Source organism: Leuresthes tenuis, unplaced genomic scaffold (genome assembly GCF_036924035.1).
Source record: "Leuresthes tenuis unplaced genomic scaffold, fLeuTen1.0.hap1 SCAF_113, whole genome shotgun sequence".
NCBI lineage: Eukaryota > Metazoa > Chordata > Actinopteri > Atheriniformes > Atherinopsidae > Leuresthes > Leuresthes tenuis.
The window spans coordinates 65011-75787 of NW_027325467.1; the positions used below are offsets into that span (position 1 = coordinate 65011).

Sequence of the window (10777 nt, forward strand, 5' to 3'; positions counted from 1 at the left end):
ACACAATCAATAGCGGGAGCAGAGTTGTTCGGCTACAAGAAGGTGTGAATGTCCGACCATGGTTTTTAAAAAGCGGGTAAGAAAAGGTTCGAATGCCCGATTATATACCATCAAAAGCGGAAGCGGAGGTGTTCGGCTGCAAAAATGTGTGAACGTCCGACCAAAGATTGTAAAAAGCAGTTAAGAACAGGTTCGAATATCCAACCAAACATAATCAAAAGCGGGAGTAGAGCTGTTCGACTGCAAGTAGGTGTGAATGTCAGATCATAATTTGCAAAAAGCTAATGAGAATGGATGAGAATGCCCAACTATACACCATCAAATGCGGGAGCGGAGTTGTTCGGCTGTGAGTAGGTGTGAATCTCCGACCATAATTGCTGAAAAATGTGTTAGAAAACGTAAGAATGCCGGTCCATACATCATCAAAAGCGAGAGAGGTGGGGTTCGGCTGCAAGTAGGTGTTAATGTCCACACATAATTACTGAAGAATGGGTAAGAAAAGGTAGTATTGCCAGACCATACATGATCAAAACAGGGAGCGGAGGTGGTTCAGCTGCAAAAATGTGTGAACGTCCGACCAAAGATTGTAAAAAGCAGTTAAGAACAGGTTCGAATATCCAACCAAACATAATCAAAAGCGGGAGTAGAGCTGTTCGACTGCAAGTAAGTGTGAATGTCCAGCCATAATTACTCACAAACGGGTAAGAAAAGGTAGTATTGCCAGACCATACATGATCAAAACAGGGAGCGGAGGTGGTTCAGCTGCAAGAAGGTGTGAATGTCCGACTAAAGTTCAAATATATTAACAAAAGCGGGAGGAGAGGTCTTGGGATGAGAGTGGTTGAGAATTTCCAACCATAATCTATAAAATGCGTTGAAAAAAAAGGTGTGATAGAACACCAAAAGGTGGAGCGGAAGTCTTCGGCTGCAAGAAGGTCTGAATGTCCAAACATAATTTGTAAAAACCGGGGAAGAAAAGGCTCGAAAGCCCGACTATACACCATCAAAAGCGGGAGCGGAGGTGTTCAGCTGCAAGAAGGTCTGAATGTCCATCAATAATTGCTAGAAAACATGAAAGAAAATTTTCGAATATCAAACCGCACATGATCATAAGCGGGAGAGGAGGTGTTCAGCTGCAAGAAGGTGTTAATGTCCACACATAATTACTGAAGAATGGGTAAGAAAAGCTTCGAATGCCCAACCATACATCATCAAAAGCAGGAGCGGAGGTGTTCCGCTGTAAGAAGGTGTGAATGTCCGACCATAGATGGTGAAAAGCGGGTAAGAAAAGGTTCGAATGCCCGACTATACACCATCAAAAGAGGGAGCGGAGGTGTTCCGCTGTAAGACGGTGTGAATGTCTGACCATAGTTGGTAAAAAGCGGTTAAGACAAGGTGAAAATACACGACTGTACACAATCAATAGCGGGAGTGGAGTTGTTCGGCTACTAAAAGGTGTGAAAGTCCGACCCTGGTTTGTAAAAAGCGGGTAAGAAAAGGTGCGAATGCCCGAAAATGTATGATCAAAAGAGGGAGCGGAGGTTTTTGGCTGCAAGAAGGTCTGAATGTCCGACCATAGTTTGTAAAAAGCGGGTAAGGAAAGGTTCGAAACCCTGACTATACACCATCAAAAGCGGGAGCGGAGGTGTTCAGCTGCAAGAAGGTCTGAATGTCCATCAATAATTGCTAGAAAACATGAAAGAAAATTTTCGAATATCAAACCACACATGATCATAAGCGGGAGAGGAGGTGTTCAGCTGCAAGAAGGTGTGAATGTCCACCCATAATTACTGAAAAATGGGTAAGAAAAGGTGCGAATAACCAACCATACATCATCAAAAACAGGAGTGGATGTGTTCGGCTACAAGAAGGTTTGAATGTCTGACCATTGTTTGTAAAAAGCGGGTAAGAAAAGGTGCGAATGCCCAAACATACACCATCAAAAGAGGGAGCGGAGGGGTTCCGCTGTAAGAAGGTGTGAATGTCCGACCATAGTTGGTAAAAAGCGGGTAAGACAAGGTGAAAATACCCGACTGTACACAATCAATAGCGGGAGCGGAGTTGTTCGGCTATTAAAAGGTGTGAAAGTCCGACCCTGGTTTGAAAAAAGCGGGTAAGAAAAGGTGCGACTGCCCGAAAATGTATGATCAAAAGATGCAATGTACGACGTTGTTTTTTTTGTTTAAATCATTCTAGACATGGTAAATATGAAGGACACAGCATTTTTAACATAGTTTGAGTGAAGGAATTCATTTTATAGATAAAATCCCAAGAGTCTGCTGAGAAAAGAGAGTGAATACGAAGTAGACTTTAACACGGCTCTGGGAGCAATCCGAGTGCGGGCTAACCGGGAGAATTGCTTGAAAGAAACGCGACACCGAATGAGCGGTCAGAAAAAAGCCTCAATACGGTGTTCCCATGGTGTTTTTGTTGCTGCCTTGTCTTTTGCACAGAGTAAAAGACAAGGCAGCCATCGAATAGGGCCCGATTGTTCCTACTTGGTCAGCCGAGGAGCAAGGGGGGGGAGCAAGCGTCTCCACCAAGCAAAGCTCACCATGGGGAAGGTGGCTATGCCAACTAGCCTGATGCCCTGCTCCTGCAGTGACGGATAATCGTACTCTGGTTTCTCTTCATAACGTACAAGTCTTTCGCCTTTTACTAAAGACTTCCGTGGAGAGCAGCACTAATGAGTTGTTTCTATTTTTGGCAGGCTTTACCTTTGCGGGTGAAGCCCTTTTTGTCTGTGCAAAAGAAATCTTGTTACTGTGCAGAGTGACTTCTCTGAGTAGAGTCGCCTTACTTGTTGCGACTGTGCCGATGTTCGAAGCTGGAGTGCAAAGTTGTTGCTTGAATGGTGCTTGCTGGAGCGTGCGGGAGTGCAAATTTATACCATTTGAAAGGGCTGAAGAGTGCTCAGTGCAGCGGGTGGGCGGAGGTGCAAAGTGACACTCTGGCCACCTATGGCCATAAAAAGAACACCGCTACAAGTGCGCATTGTGCCAGGAAGGGCCCTCGGACGTGAACCAGTGGACAGTTATCGCTTCTCGGTCTTTTAGCTCAGATCAAGTGTAATATCTGTTCTTATCAGTTTAATTTCTGATATGTCCTCTATACGAGGACTACATATTAAATGGATTTTTAGCAATAGGAGTTGAAAAAGGAGCTTGCTCCGTTCACTCCAAACATCGACCCAGTACTGCAGTGCCGCTGGGAACGGTGCGCTCTTCTCTGCTCTAGTGAAAAAGCAAACAGCGGTGCAGGATGGAAGTTTCTTTTAGTCTGCTGAGAAGAGAGTGTGAATGCGAAGTAGACTTTAACACGGCTCTGGGAGCAAGCCGAGTGCGGGCTAACCGGGAGAATTGCTTGAAAGAAACGCGACACCGAATGAGCGGTCAGAAAAAAGCCTCAATACGGTGTTCCCATGGTGTTTTTGTTGCTGCCTTGTCTTTTGCACAGAGTAAAAGACAAGGCAGCCATCGAATAGGGCCCGATTGTCCCTACTTGGTCAGCCGAGGAGCAAGGGGGGGGAGCAAACGTCTCTACCAAGCAAAGCTCACCATGGGGAAGGTGGCTATGCCAACTAGCCTGATGCCCTGCTCCTGCAGTGACGGATAATCGTACTCTGGTTTCTCTTCATAACGTACAAGTCTTTCGCCTTTTACTAAAGACTTCCGTGGAGAGCAGCACTAGTGAGTTGTTTCTATTTTTGGCAGGCTTTACCTTTGCGGGTGAAGCCCTTTCTGTCTGTGCAAAAGAAATCTTGTTACTGTGCAGAGTGACTTCTCTGAGTAGAGTCGCCTTACTTGTTGCGACTGTGCTGACGTTGTTGCTTGAATGGTGCTTGCTGGAGCGTGCAGGAGTGCAAAGTTATACCATTTAAAAGGGCTGAAGAGTGCTCAGTGCGGAGGTGCAAAGTGACACTAAAAAGAACACCGCTACAAGTGCGCATTGTGCCAGGAAGGGCCCTCGGACGTGAACCAGTGGACAGTTATCGCTTCTCGGCCTTTTGGCTAAGATCAAGTGTGGTATCTGTTCTTATCAGTTTAATATTTGATATGTCCTCTATACGAGGACTACATATTAAATGGATTTTTAGCAATAGGAGTTGAAAAAGGAGCTGGCTCCGTTCACACCAAGCATCGACCCGGTACTGCAGTGCCGCTGGGAACGGTGCGATCTTCTCTGCTCTTGTGAAAAAGCAAACAGCGGTGCAGGATGGAAGTTTCAGGGTCCTATTCGATGGCTGCAACACCTGAAAGAGATATTGATGCGAGACCTGATGAAAAGCTTTTTCAAAGTCTAAATTTAAGATGACAAGCCGGGTGTTTCTTTCTCTATCGTAATCAATGATGTCTCGAATCAGTACGAGGCTGTCAGTGAGTTGTCTCCCTGAGATTGCACAAGCATGGTCTGGGTGAATTACCTCCTCTAAAACAGAGGACATCCGTGTCGCTAAAACCTTGCTAAAAAGTTTACAGTCAAAGTTTAAAAGTGTGATGGGCCTCCAATTCTTTAGGTCAGTCTTATCATTTTTTTTATAAAGTAGAGTCACTATTCCCACTCTAAAACTGTCAGGCAGTCGGTCGAGTTTTTCAAAATCTTTAAAAACATCTAAAATGTCTGATGATAAAAGGTCCCAAAAGGTCAGATAGAATTCTGCAGGAAGCCCGTCTAAACCCGGAGCTCGACTTCTCTTAAAACCTGTTAGGCATTTTTTTTAACTCTAAAGCAGTAAAATCCTGTGTCAAGTGTGCATTCTCTTTTACGGTTTTGTCAACGAATTTTAAAATTTCTGCCGATGTTTCCAAGTGCACTGGTTTCTCTTTGTACATGTTACTATAAAAGGTATGTACAGTTTCAATCATCTCTTGTGTGGATTTTGTTCAAAACCCATCTTCTCTTTTTAGATTTTGAATACACTCCTTTTTATTTATAACTTTCTTAAAAAAGTACCGTGTGCATTTTTCACCTTCCTCAATTTCCTGCTCCCTGCTTCTTACAAAAATTCCTTTACTCTTTATTTCTGCTAAAACTGACATTTCCTTTTTGACATCTTTGATTTCTTCATTAAAGTTTATGCCACACTGATTTAGTTTAAAGTAGCGCTGTAAGCGTTTCTGTTGTCCCATCATACATCTATTCTCTTTCCTTTTTTTACGTTTACCTTGCTGTTTAAAAAAAGTCTGGGTCGTTTCCTTCACCATTTCCCACCATTGTGCATGTGTTTCGTAGAGGTCTTGAAGGGTCTGCCACTCTTTATAACATTCCCTGTACTGACTGACTATGATTTCATCCTCCAACAGGGAACAGTTGAGTTTCCACAGACCACGTCCTACCGTCACACCAGAAGGGGGTGAAAGGGTGCAGGAGAGCATAAGGTGGTTTGAAAAGAAAACAGGGGTTAATCTAACATCAGTGGGTGGGCAATCTCTAGTAAAGAAATAATCGATGCGAGAGGCTCTGGTGCCATCATGACTAAACCAGGTGAAGCCCTCCTCTCTGGGATGCATGGTTTTAAAACAGTCAGTAAGCTTAAAATCCCTGCATATGCCCTGAAGTAAAATCGAAGTCTTATCCACTTTAAAATCTCCCCCTGCTCTTTTTCTATCTTTCCTGCTCAAGATACAGTTAAAATCCTGCTACAACTAAAGGTACTTGCCCTAGCATGTAAAGCTGTATATCTTCTAAAAGGTCATACCTGTCATTTTTCCATTGAAACCATAAATATTTAAGAGGTTAAAGTCTTGCCCCATAAAATTCAAGTGTGCTAAAAGTGCCCGTCCGTCTCTCACCACTGTGCTACCTTTCACCAGAACATGCGGATTTTTAATTAGAATGGCCACACCATCATTTTTATTTTGATTTGAACCACTCCATATCGATAAATGGGGCCACATTTCCTCCCATTGTCTATGGTTTTTTAAAAAAGGTAGTCCACATTCTTGTATTAAAAACACATCTGATTTTATGGAGTCTAAGAAGGATAAAATACTCTGGGCTCTTGTCTTTGATTTCACACTTCTCACATTTAGTGTTGAGAAGGTGAGAACCATTAAAAGGATAAAGGAAAGTAGGTATGTCATTTTCGTTTTTCTAAGTTATCAAAACAAATTACACACTCAGGTTATTTCTTGGGAAACTAGCTCTTCCTTCATTTCTTTAGGTGAAAAGTGAGTAGGGTGATCTATATTTCCTTTTCGGACTCTCGGTGTTACCCGTTTGGGAGTAATTATGGCTGGACATTCACACCTACTTGCAGCCGAACACCACCTCTCCCGCTTTTGATGATGTATGGACCGGCATTCTTACCTTTTCTAACACATTTTCCAGCAATTATGGTTGGACATTCACACCTACTCACAGCCGAACAACTCCGCTACCGCAATTTCATGGTGTATAGTCAGGCATTCTCACCCTTTCTCATCAGCTTTTTGCAAATTATGATCTGACATTCACACCTACTTGCAGTCGAACAGCTCTGCTCCCGCTTTTGATTATGTTTGGTTAGATATTCGAAACTTTTCTTAACTGCTTTTTACAAACTTTGGTTGGACGTTCACACCTTCTTGCAGCCGAGCACCTCCGCTTCTGCTTTTGATAGTGTATATTTGGGCATACAAACCTTTTCTTACCCGCTTTTTACAAACCATGGTCGGGCTTTCACACCATCTCTTAGCTGAACAACTCCGCTCTCTCTTTTGATTGTGTACAGTCGGGTATTTTAACCTTTTCTTATCCGCTTTTTACAAACTATGGTCGGACATTCACACCTTACAGCGGAACACCTCCTCTCCCTCTTTTGATGGTGTATGTTTGGACATTGGAACCTTTTCTTACCCGCCTTTTACAAACTATGGTCGGACATTCAAACCTTCTTGTAGCCGAACACATCCACTCCTGCTTTTGATGATATATGGTTGGGCATTCGCACCTTTTCTTAACCATTTTTCAGTAATTATTGGTGGACATTCAGACCTTGAAGCTGAACCACCTCCGCTCCCTGTTTTGATCATGTATGGTCTGGCAATACTATCTTTTCTTACCCGTTTGTGAGTAATTATGGCTGGACATTCACACCTACTTGCAGCCGAACACCACCTCTCCCGCTTTTGATGATATATGGACCGGCATTCTTATCTTTTCTAACACATTTTCCAGCAATTATGGTCGGACATTCACACCTACTCACAGCCGAACAACTCCGCTACCGCATTTGATGGTGTATAGTCGGGCATTCTCACCCTTTCTCATCAGCTTTTTGCAAATTATGATCTGACATTCACACCTACTTGCAGTCGAACAGCTCTGCTCCCGCTTTTGATTATGTTTGGTTAGATATTCGAAACTTTTCTTAACTGCTTTTTACAAACTTTGGTTGGACGTTCACACCTTCTTGCAGCCGAACACCTCCGCTTCTGCTTTTGATAGTGTATATTAGGGCATACGAACCTTTTCTTACCCGCTTTTTACAAACCATGGTCGGACTTTCACACCATCTCTTAGCTGAACAACTCCGCTCCCTCTTTTGATTGTGTACAGTCGGGTATTTCAACCTTTTCTTACCCGGTTTTTACCAACTATGGTTTGGACATTCACACCTTCTTACAGCGGAACACCTCCGCTCCCTCTTTTGATGGTGTATGTTCGGGCATTCGGACCTTGTCTTACCCGCTTTTTACAAACTTTAGTCGAACATTCACACCTTTTTGCAGCTGAACACCACCTCTCCCGCTTTTGATGATGTATGTTCCGGCATTCTTACCTTTTCTAACACATTTTTCAGCAATTATGGTCGGAAATTCACGCCTACTCAGAGCCGAACACCTCTGCTCCCGCATTTGATGGTGTATAGTCAGGCATTCTCACCTTTTCTCATCAGCTTTTTGCAAATTATGATCTGACATTCACACCTGCTTTTGATAATGTATGGTTGGGCATTCGCACCTTTTTTTACCCATTTTTCAGGAATTATGGGTGGACATTCACACCTTCTTGCAGCTGAACACCTCCTCTCCCGCTTATGATCATGTGCGGTTTGATATTCGAAAATTTTCATTCCTGTTTTAAAGCAATTATTGATGGACATTCAAACCTTCTTGTAGCCGAAAACATCCACTCCTGCTTTTGATGATGTATGGTTGGGCATTCGGACCCTTTTTTTACCCATTTTTCAGGAATTATGGGTAGACATTCAGAACTTCTTGCAGCCGAAAACCTCCGCTCACTCTTTTGATCATACATTGTCAGGCATTCGCACCTTGTCTTATCCGCTTTTTACAAACTTTAGTCGGACATTCACACCTTCTTGCAGCTGAACCACCTCCGCTCCCTGTTTTGATCATGTATGGTCTGGCAATACTACCTTTTCTTACCCGTTTGTGAGTAATTATGGCTGGACATTCACACCTACTTGCAGCCGAACACCACCTTTCTCGCTTTTGATGATGTATGGACCGGCATTCTTACCTTTTCTAACACATTTTTCAGCAATTATGGTCGGAGATTCACACCTACTCACAGCCGAAAAACCGTTCCCGCATTTGATGGTGTATAGTCAGGCATTCATACCTTTTCTTACCCGCTTTTTACAAACCATTTTTCAGTAATTATGGGTGGACATTCACACCTTCTTGCAGCTGAACACCTCCTCTCCCGCTTATGATCATGTGCGGTTTGATATTAGAAAATTTTCTTTCATGTTTTCTAGCAATTATTGATGGACATTCAGACCTTCTTGCAGCTGAACACCTCCGCTCCCTCTTTTGATCATACATTGTCGGGCATTCGCACCTTTTCTTACCCGCTTTTTACAAACCCTGGTCGGACTTTCACACCTTTTAGTAGCCGAATAACTCCGCTCCCGCTATTGATTGTGTACAGTCGGGTATTTTAACCTTTTCTTACCCGCTTTTTACCAACTATGGTCGGACATTCACACCTTCTTACAGCGGAACCCGTCCGCTCCCTCTTTTGATGGTGTATGTTCGGGCATTCAAACCTTTTCTTACCCGCTTTTTACAAACTATGGTCGGATATTCAAACCTTCTTGTAGCCGAACACATCCACTCCTGCTTTTGATGATGTATGGTTGGGCATTCGAACCTACTTGTTGCCCGCTTTTCATTAATTATGGGTGGACATTCACACCTTGTCGCAGCCAAACACCTCCGCTCACTGTTTTGATCATGTATGGTTTGACATTCGCACCTTCTCTCACCCGCTTTCTACTATGGTCGGCCATTCACAGCTTCCTCTACACCATACTTGTATGGTGGGATATTCACACCCACTTGCATCCGAAGACCTCCGCCCCCACTTTTGTTGATATTTAGTCGGTCATTCGCACCTTACCCGCTTTTGGCAAACTATGGCCTTCTTGCAGCCAAACACCTCTGATCTCGCTTTTGATGATGTAAGGTTGGGCATTCAGACGTTGCTTCACCTGCTTTTCACCAAATATAGTCGGACATTCACACCTTCTTGCAGCCGAACACTTCCGCTCCACCTTTTAGTGTTCTATGGGGTATTCACACCTTTTTTTTCACCGCATTTTATAGATTATGGTTGGAAATTCTCACCCACTCTCATCCGAAGATCTCTCCTTCCGCTTTTGTTAATATATAGTCGGGCATTCGAACCTTTTCTTACCCGCTTTTTACAAATTATGGTCGAACAGTCACACCTACTTGCAGCCGAATACTTCCGCTCCACCTTTTAGTGATGTATGGTTGGCATTTGCACCTTTTCTTACCCTCTTTTTATACTGATAGCTGAAGATTAAGTTGTTCTTTCTCAAACTACAAAATTTTTTTAATTTTTGAAATTTGATTTGAAGTGGATAAATAAGGAGGACAAACAGTTTTAAGTCAGGCTGATAGAAGGAATTAATTTTATAGCAAAATCTGTATTTCGTCATATGTCGAGAGATGCTTATTGCTGAAGAAGTTCTTTCTCATTCTACAAAGTACAACGTTGTTTATTGTTGAAACTTGATTAGACATGAATAAATATGAAGGACAAAGCAGTCTTAACTTGGTTTGAGTTAAGGAATTTGTTTTATAGGAGAATCCGAATTTGTGCATAACTCGTGAAATAGAGCTTATTTTCGGATTCCTGAAGAATAAGTCTGGTTCTTTCTCATAATACAAAGTTTGTTGTTTATTGTTGAAACTTCATCAGAAATGAAGAAATAAGAACAAACCGTTTTAAGTCAGTTTGATAGAAGTATTTCATTTTATAGCAAAATCTGTATTCCTTCATATCTCCTCGAGAGAAGCTAATTGCTGAAAATTAGGTCTGGTTCTTTTTCATACTACAAAATACAGTGTTGTTTATTGTTGAAACTAGATTAGAAGTAGATAAATATGAAGGACAAAGCAGTTTGAACTTGGTTTGAGAGAAGGAATTAATTTTATTGCAAAATCCGAATTCATGCATAACTCGTCAAATAGATAGTGATGTGTCGTTCGTGAGCGATTCGTTCGATATAAACTAATTTTTTATATGACTCGGGAGTAACGAGTTGTCTCAGTGAGTGATTCGTTCATTTTCATGCAGTACCCTTCCTCACCACATGGCAGGCGGCAGCTTCATAAGCTCAGTCAGCAGGACAGGAAACAGTATTGATTCGTTCACGACTCAACTCCTCGGGAGACGGGTCCTCGCACAGGAAACAGTATTGATTCGTTCATGACTCAACTCCTCGGCTGACGGGTCCTTGCACAGGAAACAGTATTGATTTGTTTACGACTCCTTGGGTCTTCGTTCATTTGTCACG

General features: G+C 42.7%; 4 non-coding genes across 4 annotated transcripts; all 4 read left to right on the forward strand.

Annotated features, from left to right (window-relative positions):
• The first annotated feature begins 2614 nt into the window (after positions 1 to 2614).
• LOC140287147 (U5 spliceosomal RNA) lies at positions 2615 to 2728 on the forward strand. The gene has a single exon (XR_011911503.1). It is a non-coding gene; the product is annotated as a U5 spliceosomal RNA (small nuclear RNA).
• Positions 2729 to 3036: 308 nt separating this feature from the next.
• LOC140287152 (U2 spliceosomal RNA) lies at positions 3037 to 3227 on the forward strand. The gene has a single exon (XR_011911507.1). It is a non-coding gene; the product is annotated as a U2 spliceosomal RNA (small nuclear RNA).
• Positions 3228 to 3617: 390 nt separating this feature from the next.
• Positions 3618 to 3731, forward strand: LOC140287148 (U5 spliceosomal RNA). The gene has a single exon (XR_011911504.1). It is a non-coding gene; the product is annotated as a U5 spliceosomal RNA (small nuclear RNA).
• A 259-nt stretch (positions 3732 to 3990) lies between these two features.
• On the forward strand, positions 3991 to 4181 carry LOC140287151 (U2 spliceosomal RNA). The gene has a single exon (XR_011911506.1). It is a non-coding gene; the product is annotated as a U2 spliceosomal RNA (small nuclear RNA).
• The last annotated feature ends 6596 nt before the right edge of the window (positions 4182 to 10777 follow it).